This window comes from Panthera onca, chromosome X, assembly GCF_046562875.1.
Source record: "Panthera onca isolate mPanOnc1 chromosome X, mPanOnc1 haplotype 2, whole genome shotgun sequence".
NCBI classification, from domain to species: Eukaryota; Metazoa; Chordata; class Mammalia; order Carnivora; family Felidae; genus Panthera; species Panthera onca.
The window spans coordinates 59,501,354-59,520,538 of record NC_138357.1 but is presented as its reverse complement, the minus strand read 5'-3'; the positions used below and the strand labels follow the sequence as shown (position 1 = coordinate 59,520,538).

The window sequence follows — 19,185 nt, the reverse complement described above, 5'->3', positions numbered from 1 at the left end:
ATCGCTGCCTTCACCCTTGTCTGTGTCTAGGCTGTCTGACCACCCAGCAGTGCAGTGTACCTCAGGCATACTGGCTGAGTTTCAAAACTACAAATTTTAGGGATCTGGTGCATGTAGACCCATGCTGACCCTCGGCAGGAAGGTCTTGCCATGTTGGGGGTGGTGCCAGTTTGTTCCTGAAGGGTAGTCACATGAATGCATGCTGTAGGTTGGAGTTTAGAGTAAAGCACAGGTAAAAGCATCTAAGTTTGCTGTCCTAAGTAGGTGTCTCTGTCCCTATGCTAATGAGTCAGCCAGCAGAATGGATCCTGCTGGCTGTTTTGTTCCCTGAGAGGCAGAGCCACCCACCTCTCCCAAATGCTTTCCTAGAAGGGGAATTGTCTCTCCCAATGCATCCCAGGAGATTCTAAGACCACTCCAGCCACTGCATGGACCTCTAAAACTGATTTCAGTCTTTGAGCTCCATTGATCATAAAAACTCATGGTAATCAGCCCCTCTTGTTCTTCCAGTCAATAGGTTTAGGGAAGTGTTTTTCTTGTATAGTCCCCTGTGTGCTGCTTTATCTCTCTCTCTCTCTCTTTTTCTCTCTCCTCTCTCCATGATCAGGGCTCCCTCTCCTCCACAGCACCAGCCATTCTTTTCTTCCCCAAATCACATCTCCGCACCTCCTACCTTCCATGATGTGTCTTATTTTCTGCCTCTAGTTGTGCAGTTTGTTCTCTCAATCCTCAGATCTATTTCTTGGGTGTTCAGAATGATTTAATATTTATCTAGCTGTGTTTGAGGAATGAAGGAAGCATAGGGTTCCCATACTACTCTGCCATCTTAACTCCTTCCAGGAGACTTTAAAAATAAATAAAAATTTTAACATTAGAGGGATGTCTGGTTGGCTCTCTTGGTTAAACGTGTGACTTTGACTCAGGTCATGATCTCATGGTTCATGGGTTGGAACTCTACCTCAGGCTCTGTGCTGACAGCTCAGAGCCTGGATCCTGCTTTGGATTCTGTTTCTCCCTCTCTCTCTGCCCTTACCCTGCTTGCACTCTCTCTCTCTCAAAAATAAATAAACATTAATTTTTTTAACATTACAGTACATTTTAGTTGTGAAACACTAAACTTATCTCCTTTATGGATTAAGAAACTCTACATAACAGAAATTTAGAGTAAATTATTAGCATGTGTGGCACTGACAGCAGGAATATAGATTTTCTTTATAGGTAGAGTAGTTTGTAGACCAGTGTGTTTTGAGAACCTGTCAGACTATACTGAGAATATCCTGATAGACATCTCAGTTCTTCCTATTGCACTTCAGGCAAATATACTAGGCAGTTTTCTTGAAGAATTCCTAGAGTCCACAGTGACAGCTGAAATAGAAATTGTTGGTGTTAGTGAGTCATAGCAGAGCTAATGTGTATAGTGGCAATGTCCTATTGCCATCCTGAAAGCAATAAAACTTACTTGGTGTCAGACACAAAGTGCTATTCAGTACTCTAAATAACATTCTAGAAGTCCCATTTGATTTTAAGGCACATACATCTTGAACTTTTCTATCATTGTTAACATTTAGTTCCCATTAAACTTTAATTTTTAGGACAAAATTACCATTCATATATCCAAGAAAATAGCCATTATTTCTCAAGAGGGATGTTATTTATATCTAGGGGGAAATGTATGCATAGATGGAGGACAATTCTTGTTTTTGAGGGTCTGGCTGAAACGATTCAGGATGTTTAGTATGCCTGACTCCTTCCCATGAAATACCAGTAGTGCTCTCTATTTGTTTTGGTAACCAAAGATATCATGTACATTTTTATAATATGCAGAGGGAATTGAGGGTTGTGTCTGTTGAGATCCATTGAATCAGTGACACAGTATTAATTTGCATTTGAATTCCATTTGTGGGAGTATGTACTGTGTTCTGCAATTCATTCTGGGTGCCAAGAAGGGTGTAATGATGAATTTATTCATACTTAATAATTTCCATTACATTTCAGACTAGTAGGTATACAACATATGTCAGCAAATAAGTACATATAAGGAAGATATAAGTGCAAAGTGAGAAATACAAAGGAAAAACGGAGATTGATATTTGAAGGAGATGTAGGATTTTAAGTGAGAACTGGAGGGAAGATTTGGGTATGGGGCATAACATAACAAATGCAGAGACATGGGAAAATTTAGGATTTTTTCTGGAATGTGAATAGTTTCACTTATTTGAATAAGGAGTATCTATATGAAAGTAACTTGAAATGGAGCCAGATTGTGAAAGACGTTGAGATCCAGTTAAAGTTTTAGGGATTACTTTGTAGAGTGGAGAGCCATTGAAGGCTTTTGAGCAAGGGAGGGAAATGAATCAGAACATTGAGGCAATTCTTAATGAAACCTTGCCATTATAGGTTAAATTTATAGATAAGGACAATAAATTTAAGTGGGAAAAATCATAAAGGTGAATGAGAAGTAATGCTTTGCTGCTTAGACAGCTGAAAAGCCTGCCAATGGTCAAATGCTTTGGTGTACAAAAAATAGGAAAGGAGCTTTTCTTTAAATCAAGTATAGCAAATAGTTTTCACATGTTGGTATACATTTAAATCAAGTATAGCAAATAGTTTTCACATGTTGGTTAGTGGCTGTTAGCTGTCTAAAGCAATATGTCATAGAGGATTCTATGACTGAATCCTAGCTTAAGAAGAGTGTGATGATCAAGTAATTACATCTGACATGGGATGGATTCGAGGAGTAGAAGGATAAATGTCTTGTATCTGCCATCCCTAATTACAAGGCAAAGGTTTTAGACCAAATAAGAATCTAGAAGGAAGCTATTATAAAACAGTGAGAGGCACTTCAGACAACTACTACAGTCACTAAACAGTGATCTACAGACTTCACTCATGGCTAATATAATATATATATATATATATATATATATATACACACACACATATATGTATGTATACACACACACATATATATATATATATATATATATATATATACACACATATATATGTATGTATACATACATATATATGTGTGTATATATATATATATATATATGTGTGTGTGTGTGTGTGTGTGTATTGGTCTTACAGATTTTTCAGTAATATCTGCATACATGCATAATTATCAATTGGTGTCTCCCAAAGGAAAAGAGCACACCTTACATATAAAATGTAAACATCAGGAGTTTAATAATCTGATAAAAGAAAGGTAAGCATTTGGCCAGCACAGGTGGCTACATTGCTGATTTATTTATTTGCTTGGTAATGGCAAAATCTAATTCAAGTTAAATTGTTCTATTCAAAAATTTAGTTCTGTCATTAATAAGACCTATTTACTTTATATTGAATCATTTTTTTTCCGGTTTGTTGAATGAATTTCTAATGGCAGTGGATTCTGAAGTGATGTTTAGTTTTTTAATTCCAATGTATTTAACATATAGTGTTATATTAATTTCAGGTGTACAACATAGTGATTCAAAAGTTCCATATATTACTCAGTGCTCATCAAGATAAGTATACTCTTAATCCCTTTCACTTATTTCACCCATCCCTTCTGTCATCTTTCCTCAGGTAACCATCTGTTTATTCCCTGTAGCTAAGAGTCTTTTTTTTTCAAGTTTTTATTTAAATTCCAGTTAGTTAACATACAATGCAATATTACTTTCAGATATGCAATATAGTGTTTCAACACTACTATACATACAACTTTTTTCTTTATTCATTTGTTTTGTTTCTTTTTTTAATTTAATTTAATTTTTATTTTTTGAAACTTACATCCAAATTAGTTAGCATATAGTGAAACAATGACTTCAGGAGTAGATTCCTTAATGCCCCTTACCCATTTAGCCCATGCCCCCCTCCCCAAACCCCTCTATTTGTTTTGTTTCTTAAATTCTACATATGAGTGAAATCATATGTCTTTGTCAAACTGGCTTACTTCACTTAGCATTATACTGTCTAGTTCCATCCTTGTTGTTGCACATAGCAAGATTTCATTCTTTATTATGTCTGAATAATATTCCATTGAATATATACACCACTTCTTTACCAACTTATCTGCCGATGGACATTTGGGCTGCTTCCATAGTTTGCCTACTGTAAATAATGCTGTAATAAACATAGGGATGCATTTGTCACTTTGAATTAGTATTTTTGTATTCTTTGGATAAATACCCAGTAGTGAAATTCATGGATGGAAGGGTAGCTGTAATTTTAATTTTATGAGGAACCTCCATATTGTCTTCCACAGTAGCTGTACCAGTTTGCATTCCCACCAACGGAGCACAAGGGTTCCTTGCTCTCCACATCCTCACCCACACTTTTTTCTTCTGTTTTTGATTTTCCCCATTCTGACAAGTGTGAGGTAATGTCTCATTGTTTTGATTTGCATTTCCATAATGATGAGTGATATTGAGCATCTTTGGATATGTCATTTGGCCATTTTGGAAGTCTTTTTTGGAGAAATATCTGTTCATATGTTCTGCCCATTTTAATTAGATTATACATTTTGGGGGCATTGAATTGTATAAGTTCTTTATATATGCTGGATATGAAACTTTAATCAAATTTGTCATTTACAAAATTCTTCTCCAGGTCAGTATGTTGCCATCTTGTTTTGTTGGTTTTCACTTCCTTCACTGTGCAGAAGTTTTTATTTTGATATAGCCACAATAGTTTATTTTTGCTTTTGTTTCTCTTGCCTCAGGAGACATATCTAGGAAGATTTTGTTATGACTGATGTCAGAGTGATTACTGCCCGACCTCTCTTCTATGATTTTTATGGTTTCAGGTCTCACATTTAGATTCTTATTCCATTTTGAGATTACTTTTGCATATGGTATAAGAAAGTGGTCCAGTTTCATTCTTTGCATGTAGTTCTCCAGTTCTCACAACACCATTTGTTGAAGAGACTGTCTTTTTCCCATTAGAAATTCATTCCTCTCATGTCAAAGATTAATTGACCATATAATTGTGGATTTATTTCTGGGATTTCTATTCTGTTCTGTTGATCTATGTGTTTATTTTTTTTCAGTACCATAAATATTTTTATTACTAAAGCTTTGTAATGTAGGCTGAAGTCTGGAATTGTGATACCTCCAGTTTTTATTTCTTTTTACTAGTTTTAAGTGTACAATTTAGTTATTCAGTGATTCCCTACAACACCTGGTGCTCATCACAAGTGTACTCCTTAATACCTTTCAACTATTTAACCCTTTCTCCCAACCCATCTCCCCTCTGGCAACTATCAGTTTGTTCTCTATAGTTAAGAGTCTGTTTCTTGGTGTTCCTCTCTCTTTTTTTCCCCCTATGCTTGTTTTCTTTTTATGTTTGTTTCTTAAAGTCCACATATGAGTGAAATCATATGGAATTTGTCTTTATTTCACTTAGAATGGTACTCTGTAGCTCCATGCATGTTGTTGTAAATGGAAAGATTTTATTCTATTTTTATGGCTGAGTAACATTCCATTGTGTGTGTGTGTGTGTGTGTGTGTATCCCATTTTCTTTATCTGTTCATCAGTCAATGGACACGGGCTGTTTCCATAGTTTGGCTATCACACATAATGCTGGTATAAACATTGGGGTGCAAGTGTCCCTTTAAAATATTATTTTTGTGTTCTTTGAGTAAATACCTAGTAGTGCAACTGCTGGACAGTCAGGTAGTTCTATTTTTAACGTTTTGAACAGCCTCTATACTGTTCTCCAGAGTAGCTGCCCCTGTTTTCTTTGTCACCAGCAGTGTAAGAGGGTTCTCCTTTCTTCTCATTCTAGCCAACACCTGTTGTTTTTTGTGTTTTTGATTTTATCCATTCTAACAGGTATGAGGTGATATCTCACTGTAGTTTTATTTGTATGTTCCTTATAATCAATGATGAGCATCTCTTCATGTGTCTGTTGGCCATCTGTATGACTTCTTTGGGAAAATGTCTATTCATGGCTTCTTCCCATTTTTAAATTGGATTATTCATTTTATGGGTGTTGAGTTTTATAAGTTCTTTATATATTTTGGATACTAACCATTTATCACATATGTCATTTCAAATGTCTTCTCCCATTTCAAAGGTTGCCTTTTAGCTTTGTTGATTGTTTGCTTTGTAGAAGGTTTTTAAATTTATTTTTATTTTGATGAAGTCTCAGCAGTTTATTTTTGCTTTTGTTTCCCTTGCCTAAGGAGACATATCTGGTAAGAAGTTGCTATGGCTGATGTCAAAAAAATTACTGCCTGTGTTCTCCTCTAGGATTTTAATGGTTTCAGGAATCATATTTAGGTCTTTAGTCCATTTTGAATTTATGTTTTGGATGGTTTAAGAAAGTGGTACACTTTCATTCTTTTGCATGTTGCTGTCCAATTTTCCCAACACCATTTGTTGAAGAGACATTCTTTTTCCCATGGGATATTCTTTCCTGCTTTGTCAAAGTTTATTTGAACATATAGTTGTGGGTTCATTTCTGGGTTTTAAGTTCTTTTACATTGATCTGTGTGTCTGTTTTTGTGCCAGTGCCATAGTGCTTTTGATTACTGCAGCTTTATCTTTTAGCCTAAGGTCTGGAATTGTGATAACTCCAGTTTTGTTCTTATTTTTTAAGATTGCTGTGCTATTTGGGGTCTTTTATGGTTCCATACAAATTTCAGGATTGTTTTAGTTCTGTGAAAAATACTATTGGTATTTTGCATTAAATATGTATATTGCCTTAGATAGCATATACATCTTAACGATATTTGTTCTGCTAATCCATGAGTATGCAATGTCTTTCCATTTCTTTGTGTCATCTTCAGTTTTTTAATCAGTGTTTTTATAGTTTTCAGAGTACAGGTCTTTCACTTCTTTGGTTAAGTTTATTCCTAACTCTTTCATTCTTTTTGGTGCAATTGTAAGTGGGATTGTTTTCCCAATTTCTCTTTCTTCTGCTTCATTATTAGTGTACAGAGATGTAATGGTTTTCTCTGTATTGACTTTGTAACCCCAATCTTACTGAATTAATTTTTCTGTTTAAGTAGGTTTTGGTGGACTCTTTTAGGTTTTATATGTATAGGATCATGTCATATGCAAATAGTGAAAATTTTACATCTTTCTTACCAATTTGGATACCTTTTATTTCTTTTTTCTTGTTCAATTGCTGTGGCTAAGACTTCTATGTTGAATGATAGTGGTGAGAGTGGACATCCTTGTCTTGCTCCTGACCTTTGGGGAAAAGGTCTGTTTTTCTTCATTGAGGAAGATGTCAGCTGTGGGTTTTTCATATAAGGCTTTTATTATGTTTAAGTATGTTCCCTCTAAAACTACTTTGTTGAAGATTTTTGTCATGAATGGGTATTGTACTTTGTCAAATGCTTTTTCTGCATCTATTGAAGTGATAATATGGTTTTTATCCTTTCTCTTATTGATGTGATGTATCAACTTGATTGATTTGCAAATATTGAATTACCATTGCATCCCAGGAATAAATCCCACTTGATTGTGATGAATGATTTTGTTAATGTTGGATTTGGTTTGCTAATATTTTGTTGAGAATTTTTGCATCTATGTTCATCACATATATTGGCCTATAGTTCTCTTTTTTGGTAGTGTCTTTATCCGGTTTTGGTATCAAGATAGTGCTGACCTCATGGAATGAATTTGGAAGTTTCCTTTCCTCTTCTGTTCTTTGATATAGTTTGATAAAAATAGGTATTAACTCATCTTAAATTGTTTGGTAGAATTAATCCGTGATGCCATCTGGTCCTGGACTTGTGTTTGTTTGGAGATTTTTTATTACTGATTGAATTTCATTGTTGCTGATCTGCCTGTTCAAGTTTTCTGTTTCTTCCAGCTCCAGTGTTGATAGGTATATGTTTCTATGAAGTTATCCATTACTTCTATGTTGTCCAATTTATTGGCATATAATTTTTCAAATATTCTCTTATAACCCTTTGTATTTCTCTGGTGTTGGTTGTTATTTCTCCTTTATTATTTGTGATTTTGTTTATTTCAGTCCTCTATTTTTTTTGGATGAACGTGGCTAGAGTTTTATCAGTTTTGTTGATCCTTTCAAAGAACCAGGTGCTGGTTTCACTGACCTCTTCTATTGTTTTTTTTAAACAGTTTCTTTATTATTTATTTTTGCTCTAATCTTTATTGTTTCCTTTCTTCTTCTGGTTTGGAGTTTTGTTTGTTGTTCTTTTTCTAGCTCCTTTAGGTGTAAAGTTAGGTTGTTTATTTGAGATTTTTCTTGCTTCTTGATAAATAAACTTGATAAACCTCTAGCCAGGCTTCTCAAAAAGAAAAGGGAGATGACCCAAATAGATAAAATCATGAATGAAAATGGAATTATTTACAACCAATCCCTCAGAGATACAAACAATTATCAGGGAATACTATGAAAAATTATATGCCAACAAACTGGACAACCTGGAAGAAATATACAAATTCCTAAAAACCCACACACTTCCAAAACTCAATCAGAAGGAAATAGAAAGCTTGAACAGACCCATAATCAGCGAAGAAATTGAATTGGTTATCAAAAATCTCCCAACAAATAAGAGTCCAGGACCAGATGGCTTCCCAGGGGAGTTCTACCAGACATTTAAAGCAGACATAATACCTATCCTTCTCAAGCTATTCCAAGAAATAGAAAGGGAAGGAAAACTTCCAGACTCATTCTATGAAGCCAGTATTACTTTGATTCCCAAACCAGACAGAGACCCAGTAAAAAAAGAGAACTACAGGCCAATATCCCTGATGAATATGGATGCAAAAATTCTCAATAAAATACTAGCAAATCGAATTCAACAGCTTATGAAAAGAATTATTCACCATGATCAAGTGGGATTCATTCCTGGGATGCAGGGCTGTTTCAACATTCGCAAATCAATCAATGTGATACATCACATTAATAAAAGAAAAGGTAAGAACCATATGATCCTGTCAATCGATGCAGAAAAGGCATTTGACAAAATCCAGCACCGTTTCTTAATAAAAACTCTTGAGAAAGTCAGGATAGAAGGAATATACTTAATCATCATCAAAGCCGTTTATGAAAAGCCCACAGCTAACATGATCCTCAATGGGGAAAAACTGAGGGCTTTTTCCCTGAGATCAGGAACATGACAGGGATGTCCACTCTCACCGCTGTTATTTAACATAGTGTTGCATCAGCAATCAGACAACAAAAGGAAATCAAAGGCATCCCAATTGGCAAAGATGAAGTCAAGCTTTCGCTTTTTGCAGATGACATGGTATTATACATGGAAAATCCGATAGACTCCACCAAAAGTCTCCCAGAACTGATACATGAATTCAGCAAAGTTGCAGGATACAAAATCAATGTACAGAATTCAGTTGCATTCTTATACACTAATAATGAAGCAACAGAAAGACAAATAAAGAAACTGATCCCGTTCACAATTGCACCAAGAAGCATAAAATACCTAGGAATAAATCTAACCAAAGATGTAAAAGATCTGTATGATGAAAAGAATAGAAAGCTTATGAAGGAAATTGAAGAAGATATAAAGAAATGGAAAAACATTCCGTGCTCATGGATTGGAAGAATAAATATTGTCAAAATGTCAATACTACCCAAAACTATCTACACATTCAATGCAATCCCAATCAAAATTGCACCAGCATTCTTCTCGATAGTAGAACAAGCAATACTAAAATTCATATGGAACCACAAAAGGCCCCGAATAGCCAAAGTAATTTTGAAGAAGAAGACCAAAGCAGGAGGCATCACAATCCCAGACTTTAGCCTCTACCACAAAGCTGCAATCATCAAGACAGCATGGTATTGGCACAACAAAAGACACATAGACCAATGGAATAGAATAGAAAACCCAGGACTAGACCCACAAACGTATGGCCAACTCATCTTTGACAAAGCAGGAAAGAACATCCAACGGAAAAAAGACAGTCTCTTTAACAAATGGTGCTGGGAGAACTGGACGGCAACTTGCAGAAGGTTGCAACTAGACCACTTTCTCACACCATTCACAAAAATAAACTCAAAATGGATAAAGGACCTGAATGTGAGACAGGAAGCCATCAAAACCCTAGAGGAGAAAGTAGGAAAAGACCTCACTGACCTCAGCCATAGCAATTTCTTACTTGACACATCCCCAAAGGCAAGGGAATTAAAAGCAAAAATGAACTACTGGGACCTTATGAAGATAAAAAGCTTCTGCACAGCAAAGGAAACAACCAACAAAACTAAAAGGCAACCTACGGAATGGGAAAAGATATTTGCAAATGACATATTGGACAAAGGGCTAGTATCCAAAATCTATAAAGAGCTCACCAAACTCCACACCGGAAAAACAAATAACCCAGTGAAGAAATGGGCAGAAAACATGAATAGACACTTCTCTCAAGAAGACATCCGGATGACCAACAGGCACATGAAAAGATGCTCAACGTCGCTCCTCATCAGGGAAAGACAAATCAAAACCACACTCAGATATCACCTCACGCCAGTCAGAGTGGCCAAAATGAGCAAATCAGGAGACTATAGATGCTGGAGAGGAGGTGGAGAAATGGGAACCCTCTTGCACTGTTGGTGGGAATGCAAATTTGTGCAACCACTCTGGAAAACAGTGTGGAGGTTCCTCAATAAATTAAAAATAGACCTACCCTATGACCCAGCAATAGCACTGCTAGGAATTTACCCAAGGGATACAAGAGTACTGATGCATAGGGGTACTCGTACCCCAATGTTTATAGCAGCACTCTCAACCATAGCCAAATTATGGAAAGAGCCTAAATGTCCATCAACTGATGAATGGATACAGAAATTGTGGTTTATATACCCAATGGAGTACTAAGTGGCCATGAGAAAGAATGAAATATGGCCCTTTGTAGCAACGTGGATGGAACTGGAGAGTGTTATGCTAAGTGAAATAAGCCATACAGAGAAAGACAGATACCATATGTTTTCACTCTTATGTGGATCGAGAAACTTAACAGAAACCTATGGGGGAGGGGAAGGGAAAAAAAAAGAGGTTAGAGTGGGAGAGAGCCAAAGCATAAGAGACTTTTAAAAACTGAGAACAAACTGAGGTTTGAAGTGGGTTGGGAGGGAGGATAGGGTGTGGGTGATAGGTATTGAGGAGGGCACCTTTTGGGATGAGCACTGGGTGTTGTATGTAAACCAATTTGACAATAAATTTCATATATTGAAAAAAATAAATTAATTAAATTAAATAAAGAAAAAAAAGAAAAAAACACAAGTAAAAAGCAAATACACAAAAATAAAATCCACACTTACTCCATTGAATATTTCAAACAGTAAAGTATAAGATAGATCTGATTGCTATCCCAGATTGTAACAATTTTCCCAGGTGTATTCAGGAAACACAATATTCTTTCATACCAGTTGTGGTATGATTAAAAAAAATGAAGACTGATTTTTGAAATAAATGTTTTAACTCTGGGTAAAATTTTATGTTTTCCCTTGGTATTTTTGGTTTATTTTGTTTCTTGGTTATTTTTTTGCAAGACTTAGAAACAACTGATTTTGTAGGTTTTAGTTTGATATTCAGTTGTTTAGAAAAACTCCAGTGAAGGAGCTCTAGGTAGGTACAATTAAAATAATCTAATTTTCAGGTACTAAAGCAAATTAAGGGTCATGAATAAACCTCTCTCTGAATATTTCCAAACAAGTAAGAGTGGGGATCTCCCCTGAGTTTCATTCATTTTGTACAGTTACTTCAGTTATTTTAGATATTGCATCTCCACACATGATTTCACCAGTATCAATCTAAGAAAATATATGTTTATTATTATCAAATCTTATTTAAACCTTTAACACCTGTATTTTTAGAATGTGTGTACATATTTTTTCCTGTTTTTAAACTTCCTTCTAAGTTTATTATTACTTGGATAATTTATCATTTTGTATTTCTTTTAACGTTTATTTTTGAGACAGAGACAGAATATGAACGGGGGAGGAACAGAGAGAGAGGGAATCCCAGAATCTGAAGCAGGTTCCAGGCTCTGAGCTGTCAGCACAGAGCCTGACATGGGGCTCAAACCCACGAACTGTTAGGTCATGACCTGAGCTGAAGGTGGACGCTCAACCGACTGAGCCACTCAGGCGCCCCTCTGTCTCTCTCTCTCTCTTTTTTTTTAATAGAAAACAAGTGAGCATTAGGTATTTGTTAATGAAAATATTCTCTCATTGCTATACCCTGTGCTTCTATGAAAAAATAATAAAATATAATTATGTAATGAATGCCTCAATGTGTTAAACATCGAGTAGTATGTATATGGATACGTATGAGTTGAAGTTTTTAGTGACAGTGTACATTTCAGTGGCTCACATCAGTGGATGTTGAAATCAATTACAAAGCCCCAAGACCAACTTTTCTGATTTCACAATTTTGTCTGTGATCTGTTTTGTCAATGACTCATGTTGAGACAAAAGCTGTCCTCTAGGCAGCAACCAAATTGGATCTCAATTTTTTTTTTATTAGTAGCTTTTTCAGAGTTTAATATTTTGGTCTTTATTCTAAATCAGCCTACCTACCCCCACCTCATCATTTGACATTGATAATTTTTTAGTGTTCTTAGAAACATCTTTATCATGTGTTTTTACGCACTTCATTGCATCCATTGAAGAATGTGTATAACTATCACTGTTATAATACACTCTTCTAAGTATATGTAAAACACTTTTAGGATACACATTCTAAGGAATATGTAAACAGTGTTCTTCCAAACGTCTTTGTTAGAAGTATTCTTAAACACCATTCTACATGTATTGCAGAATATTTATAACTTCTATTGACTGATAGAATATTAACCTCTATATAGTAAGCAAGTATCATTCTTAGAAACACCTTTATTACAAGTGTTCTTAAACACTTCACTATATGCTTTGCAGACTGTATAGATATCATTTACTGATATTACACTATTCTGAGTATATAGAAGTAGCAAACTGTTATAATTTAAATAGCATCATAAGCCATTTAAAAATTAAGAAACATATTTCCCACAAAATGTACATACATACATAAATATAAAAATTAGCATATCCCCTTGGATTCCAAATATATATAAAATGTATATGCATTTACTTTGGATTTTCTACATTTTTAGTCTCATTAAAGAAGATAACATTAAGAATTAATTTTGTATATAATTTAAAATACCATTTTGGGTATAATTCTCAATATTTAAAGTTATAGCTTGCTTATTTAGCTTTATAATTGTTTACCATTTTTTCAAGCCAGTTTATTTCAACTTTCTTTTTACTTTATTTTATTTTATTTTATTCTTAATGTATTTTAAATTGAGTCCTCTTGGATATATTGAGCATCTTTCTTATGTTTGACTGTTGTTCTATAACATAAAATGAAAGTGATAGTTTTCTGTTGGTGCCAGGTTTGTTTTGTACATTTGAAATTCCTGGATGTCTTTGGAATCTAATTTTGTAGTTTCTTCATAGTAGTATGTCTAGGCTTTGTCACATATGGTTTGTATGAGTTGCTAATTTGAAGAAGCTCTCAGTTAAAATGCTGTTGCTTGAAATTCAGTAAACGAAGAGTTTTAAAATGCATTGGGTGTCTTTTTTGGCCCTTTTTTATTACAAGTATATGCCACTTTCTTATAAAATATAGAGAGGTGAAATTTTCTTAATTGTTGAGTTTTAGGACATTTTAAATGCTTTTGGCTGTATAAATATTTCTTTAATTTTCAGTTGTGTTATTGGTTTAAATAATTTAATCAGCCTATTTGTGACTAATATAATTCAACAATATATATATTTTCCCTGAATTGTTTTCAGTATTTTTTTGCCCTCTTCTAGATAAAGTCATAGCCCATACAAATAAGAAACCCAGTTAGACCCAAAATAGTATTGTATTAATCTATATACAGTATGGTGGATTTTAGGAACATAAAGAATTGACTGGTGAAGTTAAATTACATGCTACGTACAGTGTTAGGAAACACGAGATTGCAGTTTTATTGTGCAGGATATGAATGTGTGAAAACATTGCCCCATCACTCAAATTCATTCTGATCTCTCATTTCTTTTATTAACTAAAGCCTACAATATTTCTCAGTCACTTAACTCTTGGGGCATATTTCTTTTAGTTTAAGATACATGATATTAACATTTTTTGTGTTTCTGTTTAGTGTCCTAAAATAAAATTGTAAGCTCTTTAAATGCAGGGATTGTGTTGTATGTCCTCCTGTCCCCCTCAATTTGTAACAATTATTATGCACATAGAAAGCATTTATTAAATCTTTGCTGAACAAATGAATGAGTGAGATTAAGGAATGGTGAGCTGTACATATGGATTATGATCTTTACAAAAATTCACAGTTGTGGATAACTGACTGCACTTAGATTACTCTGAGATTGTGGCCAGCTGTATCTTACATGGCATTCTAGAAGATATTTTGTGGGTGTCATAAGTAGTCATTTCCAATTTTAGACCATCTCAATTACTATGAGAAGTAGTATAGCATAGTGGTTAAGAGCATGAGATCTATAGTCAAACTTCTTGGCTTTAAATCCTGACTCAGCCACTTACTAGCTTTGTATCCTTTGTTAAGTGACTTACCTCTCCTTGAGTCAGTTTTTGCATCTGCAGAGTGCAGATAATAGTAGTTCCTTTGTCATAGAATTGTTGTAAGAATTGAGTTAATATATGAAAAGTGCTTAAAATGGCAAATATTAGTTATTATTATTACAGTGGGTCTTGCAGCTTCTTAGACTAAGAGAAAAAAACTGATCATTTTTATATTTATAAACAAAATATACAATCTACTCTTAATGGCTTATGTCAATCCATGCATATACAATGGGGTCATGACTATATAAATTACTCACATATTTGGGAAAATAAATTTAAAACATATACAAACACATGCATGCACATATTCATTCATATACACAACATTTAAGAATAATACTGTGACTCAAACTTATAAATCAATATTGTTAATATTAAGCTCTGACGGGACAAAGTGACATGGGATAAAAATAAAAACCGGGTAGGTGTGGATGTGTATGTCATATAAATCAATTTGAAAGTTATAGATTTTCTTATTGATAGCTTAGTATCCAAAAAATTTATCCTTGGAGGTAATTTGAACAGCACCACTATGAATTGTGAAAATATATCAAAATATAGATGGTTTTACAAACCTGGAAGCTTGTGTGCCAGATATTGAGAATGAGCTTTCTGCCTTTCATTGGTGGTATCGCTTTGAAGGGGCATGCTGATTGTGGAATTGTAATCAATTCTTAGGCTTGCTGAATGTCTCCTTGGACATTTGCCATGGATTTTTTGAATCATGAACATTTAGCCTCTTCAGTCTTCATGCTTCCTTACAGAAATGGCCTCGTCTCTGATTTGCAAGCTTTATATGCTTATAGCTGATATATGTTAATCAGACCAACTTGATAATTATGCCATTAATGACTCAAAAGGCCTATATATAAATGAAGACAAAATTATATGTATAGATTCAATCCAGAATCCTGTAATAAAAGGATGCAGGCTATTGGTTGGTGAAGGCATGCAACTAGTTTCAGGTCCATAGTTATTATCTGGTCCATATGCTTTCTAAGGAAATTTTAATAAAAGGGTTTATAAAAACAAGGTAAAGTAACCTAGGAGAAATAACTGACATGTACTACATCAGATACTCAATCATCTATATAGACTAAGTTATTTTATTTAATTTGTATACATCACAATTCTTTAATTTATTCCTACAATCTAGTTGACAGTATATTACATTTCAGTGCAAGTATTTGTTGCAGTTCATAAACAGAATGTGACACTGGGGGGTGTCAAATATTCAAGGCATTACTATTCACTCTTCATATACACATGAAGAGTAAAGAAAATATAAAATCCCCTCTGATAAATCATTCAACATTCAAATATATTTACTGAGTAAAGTTTCAAGTACATATAAGCACCATCCATAATAATATATATATCATTATTTTGGACAAATCTATATATAATTTTCTCTTAGCCAATTGATAGCATGAGAACTGACCGATAGAAATTTCAGTTTATTTATCATATTTAACCAGTGTAATGAAATAAGTACAGCAAAGTCTTCTATAAGATAATAGGAAGATTACCTTGAGAAATTCAGCTTTCAGATTTATTTTGACATAGTTATACAGCTTCCCTCAAATAGCCAAAGCAATCCTGAAAAAGAAGAACAAAGCTGGAGGCATCACAATTCCAGACTTCAAGTTATATTACAAAGCTGTAGTGATCAAAACAGTATGGTATTGGCACAAAAATAGACACATAGATCAGTGGAACAAAATAGAAAACCCAGAAGTGAAACCATAGCTATATGGTCAATTAATCTTCAACAAAGCAGGAAACAATATCTAATGGGAAAAAGACAATCTCTCCTCTTGATATTTTTATTTACTTTTATTCACTCATATATGTACTCTTATAAATCAAGTACTGAATTATCTCTCTCTGTCCAATGAAAGGAAGTAATAGCCTGAAAAATAAGCTGAGAGACATACACCCAAGTTTAGATAGGTACTTTGTAACTCTGAATTATTTTGTAGCATGCTATTTTATAGCATGGAACAGAGAAGTGTTCTCTGTTATAATGCTCCAATGGATGGAAATGGGAAATTTGAATAATAAACTGACAAAAGTTGAGTTATTCCAGGTGGCTTTACTTTAAAATTTTTTTAATTCAATGAGAAACTTTACTAATTTATGAGTAATAAAGGGTAAAACCAGTCTAAATATGTAGCAATAGAGAATTACAAAAATTTAAAATAAAAGAAATATAGTTTTATGCCTTTAAAGGGTAGGTTGTAATAAGAATGAAACTAACAAGCACAAAAAGAATCTGATTAAAACGTGGGCAGAAAAAAATTTTAAATAAAAAATAGGCAGAATAACTGAATAGACATTTTATGAAAGAATACCTGCAGATTGCCAACAGACACATGAAAAGATGCTCAACACCACTAATCTTGGAAATGCAGACCAAAACCATGATGAGATATCACCTCACACAAGTCAAAATGGCTAAAATCAAGAAGACAAAAAATAGCAAGTGTTGGTGAGGATGTGGAAAAAAAGGAACTCTCATGCACTGTTGGTGGGAATGTAAATTGGTACAGCCACTGTGGAAAACAGTATGGAGGTTCCTCAAAAAACTAAAAATAGATATGCTATATGAGCTAATAATTCCACTATTGGGTATTTACCCAAGGGAAATGAAAACATTAACTCAAAAGATATACGCACCCCTATGTTTATTGCAGCGTTAGTTACAGTAGCCAAGAATGGAAGCAAACTAAGTGTCCATCAATAGATGAATGGATAAGGAAAATGTAGTATATATATATATATATATATATATATATATATATATATATAATGTGGTATATTATTATGTATTATATATGTGTGATACATTATAAGATGAATGGATGAGGAAAATGTTATATAAATCATATATTATGATTATATATCATATTATATTATATATAATATATATAATGGAATATTAAACAGCCTTAAAAAAGATGAGATTGTGCTTTTTGAGACAACATCAATGGACCTACTTAAGCTAAGTAAAATAAGTCTGACTGAGAAAGACAAATACCATATGATTCCACTCATGGAATCTAAAAATAAAAATAAAAAAAAGAATAAAAAAACAAAAAGCACAATCAGAGCTACAAATACAGAGAAAAAAAAACTGATGGTTGTCAGGGGGGAAGGGTGTGGGGGGGATTGGAAAAAATGGGTGAAGAGGAGGGGGAGATACAGGCCTCTAGTTATGAAATGATAAAGTTATGGTAATATGGCACAGAGCAAGAGGAATACGGTCAATGATACTGTAATGATGTAATGGGACAGATGGTACCTATACTTATGGTGAACATAGCATAATGTATAAACTTGTCAAATCACTAAGTTGTACAACTGAAATTAATGTAACATTGTGTGTCAACTATACTCGAATAAAAGAAATTAAATAAAAAAGAATGAAACTAACAAGGTAAATTTATCAGAGGTCATTGACAGGACTTGTTTTAATAAATAGGTAAGAATGCAAATATTACTTAATTAGCATATGAGTATAGTGAAGGGTATACCTGTATTTGACAAGCTATTTATTTATTTATTTATTTATTTTGAGAGAGAGTGAGAGAGAGTGAGCATGAGTAGGGGAGAGGCAGAGAGAGAGAGAGAGAGAGAGAGAGAGAATCCCAAGCAGGCTCCATGAGTCAGCACAGAACCCCACATGGGGCTTGAACTCACAAACTGTGAAATTATGACCTGAGCTAAAATCAAGAGTCAGAATTTTAACTGACTGACCACCCAGATGCCCCTGTACTTGAGAAGTTTTAAAAGAAGTTTAAATATTCCTCATGAAATGCTATTTATATTATCTAATTCTTTAGCAGATTATCTAAAGATATTATAAAGGTAAACACTTTCCTGAGTTATTTTTAAAAAATCAAAGTAGTAAGATCTGTATTAATCAGCTTATATCATTAGTTCCCAGGATATTAGCCACATTCACTGTCATAGGGAAGTTCATCAAATTTCAAATAAATTATGTTAATCTGGGACCATTTCCACTGTACCCTTACTCTTACTATGTGTAACCAAAGAAGAATGATAATTTCATAATTTAGTCTTATTTTAAGTTTAGGGAGCAGAAAAACAGAGAGAGAGAGAGAGAGAGAGAGAGAGAGAGAATCCCAAGCAGACAGCACAGAGCCCAACTATGGACTCTAGATCATGAACATTGAGATCATGACTTGAGCCAAAATCAAGGGTCAGACGCTTAATGACTGAACCACCCAGGTGCCTCCATAATGTATTTAGTCTTCTGATGCCTTTAGTTATTCATATAAGCTCAGCTTTCTTTTATATAAGATTATGTTAATTTTTCTCCATTATTTAATATATTATATTGTTTTACTTATGTATCTTCTAATTACTTCTTTCTAAATAGAGCTAAAGAAATGGCAGAAGCAGGTTACTAAAATATATATGTGAATAATTTTGGATTTTTCCCTCTTAATTATAGTTATGAAGCAGTTTACCCAAGAGATTGTACCCTCCCCAAATAGTTCACATATATTAACTATATGGATTCTTAATTGATCAAATTCCAAATGTTAAAGCAGTCACAAATCAAGAAGTACATTTTATCTCAGTTCTGTGAAGTCCA

At 33.9% G+C, this 19,185-nt stretch overlaps 1 protein-coding gene across 3 annotated transcripts in view; it reads left to right on the top strand.

Moving 5' to 3' along the window:
- LOC145713536 (uncharacterized) overlaps positions 1-19,185 on the top strand; it is a 447,260-nt gene that overhangs the window by 62,893 nt on the left and 365,182 nt on the right. The window lies entirely within an intron of this gene.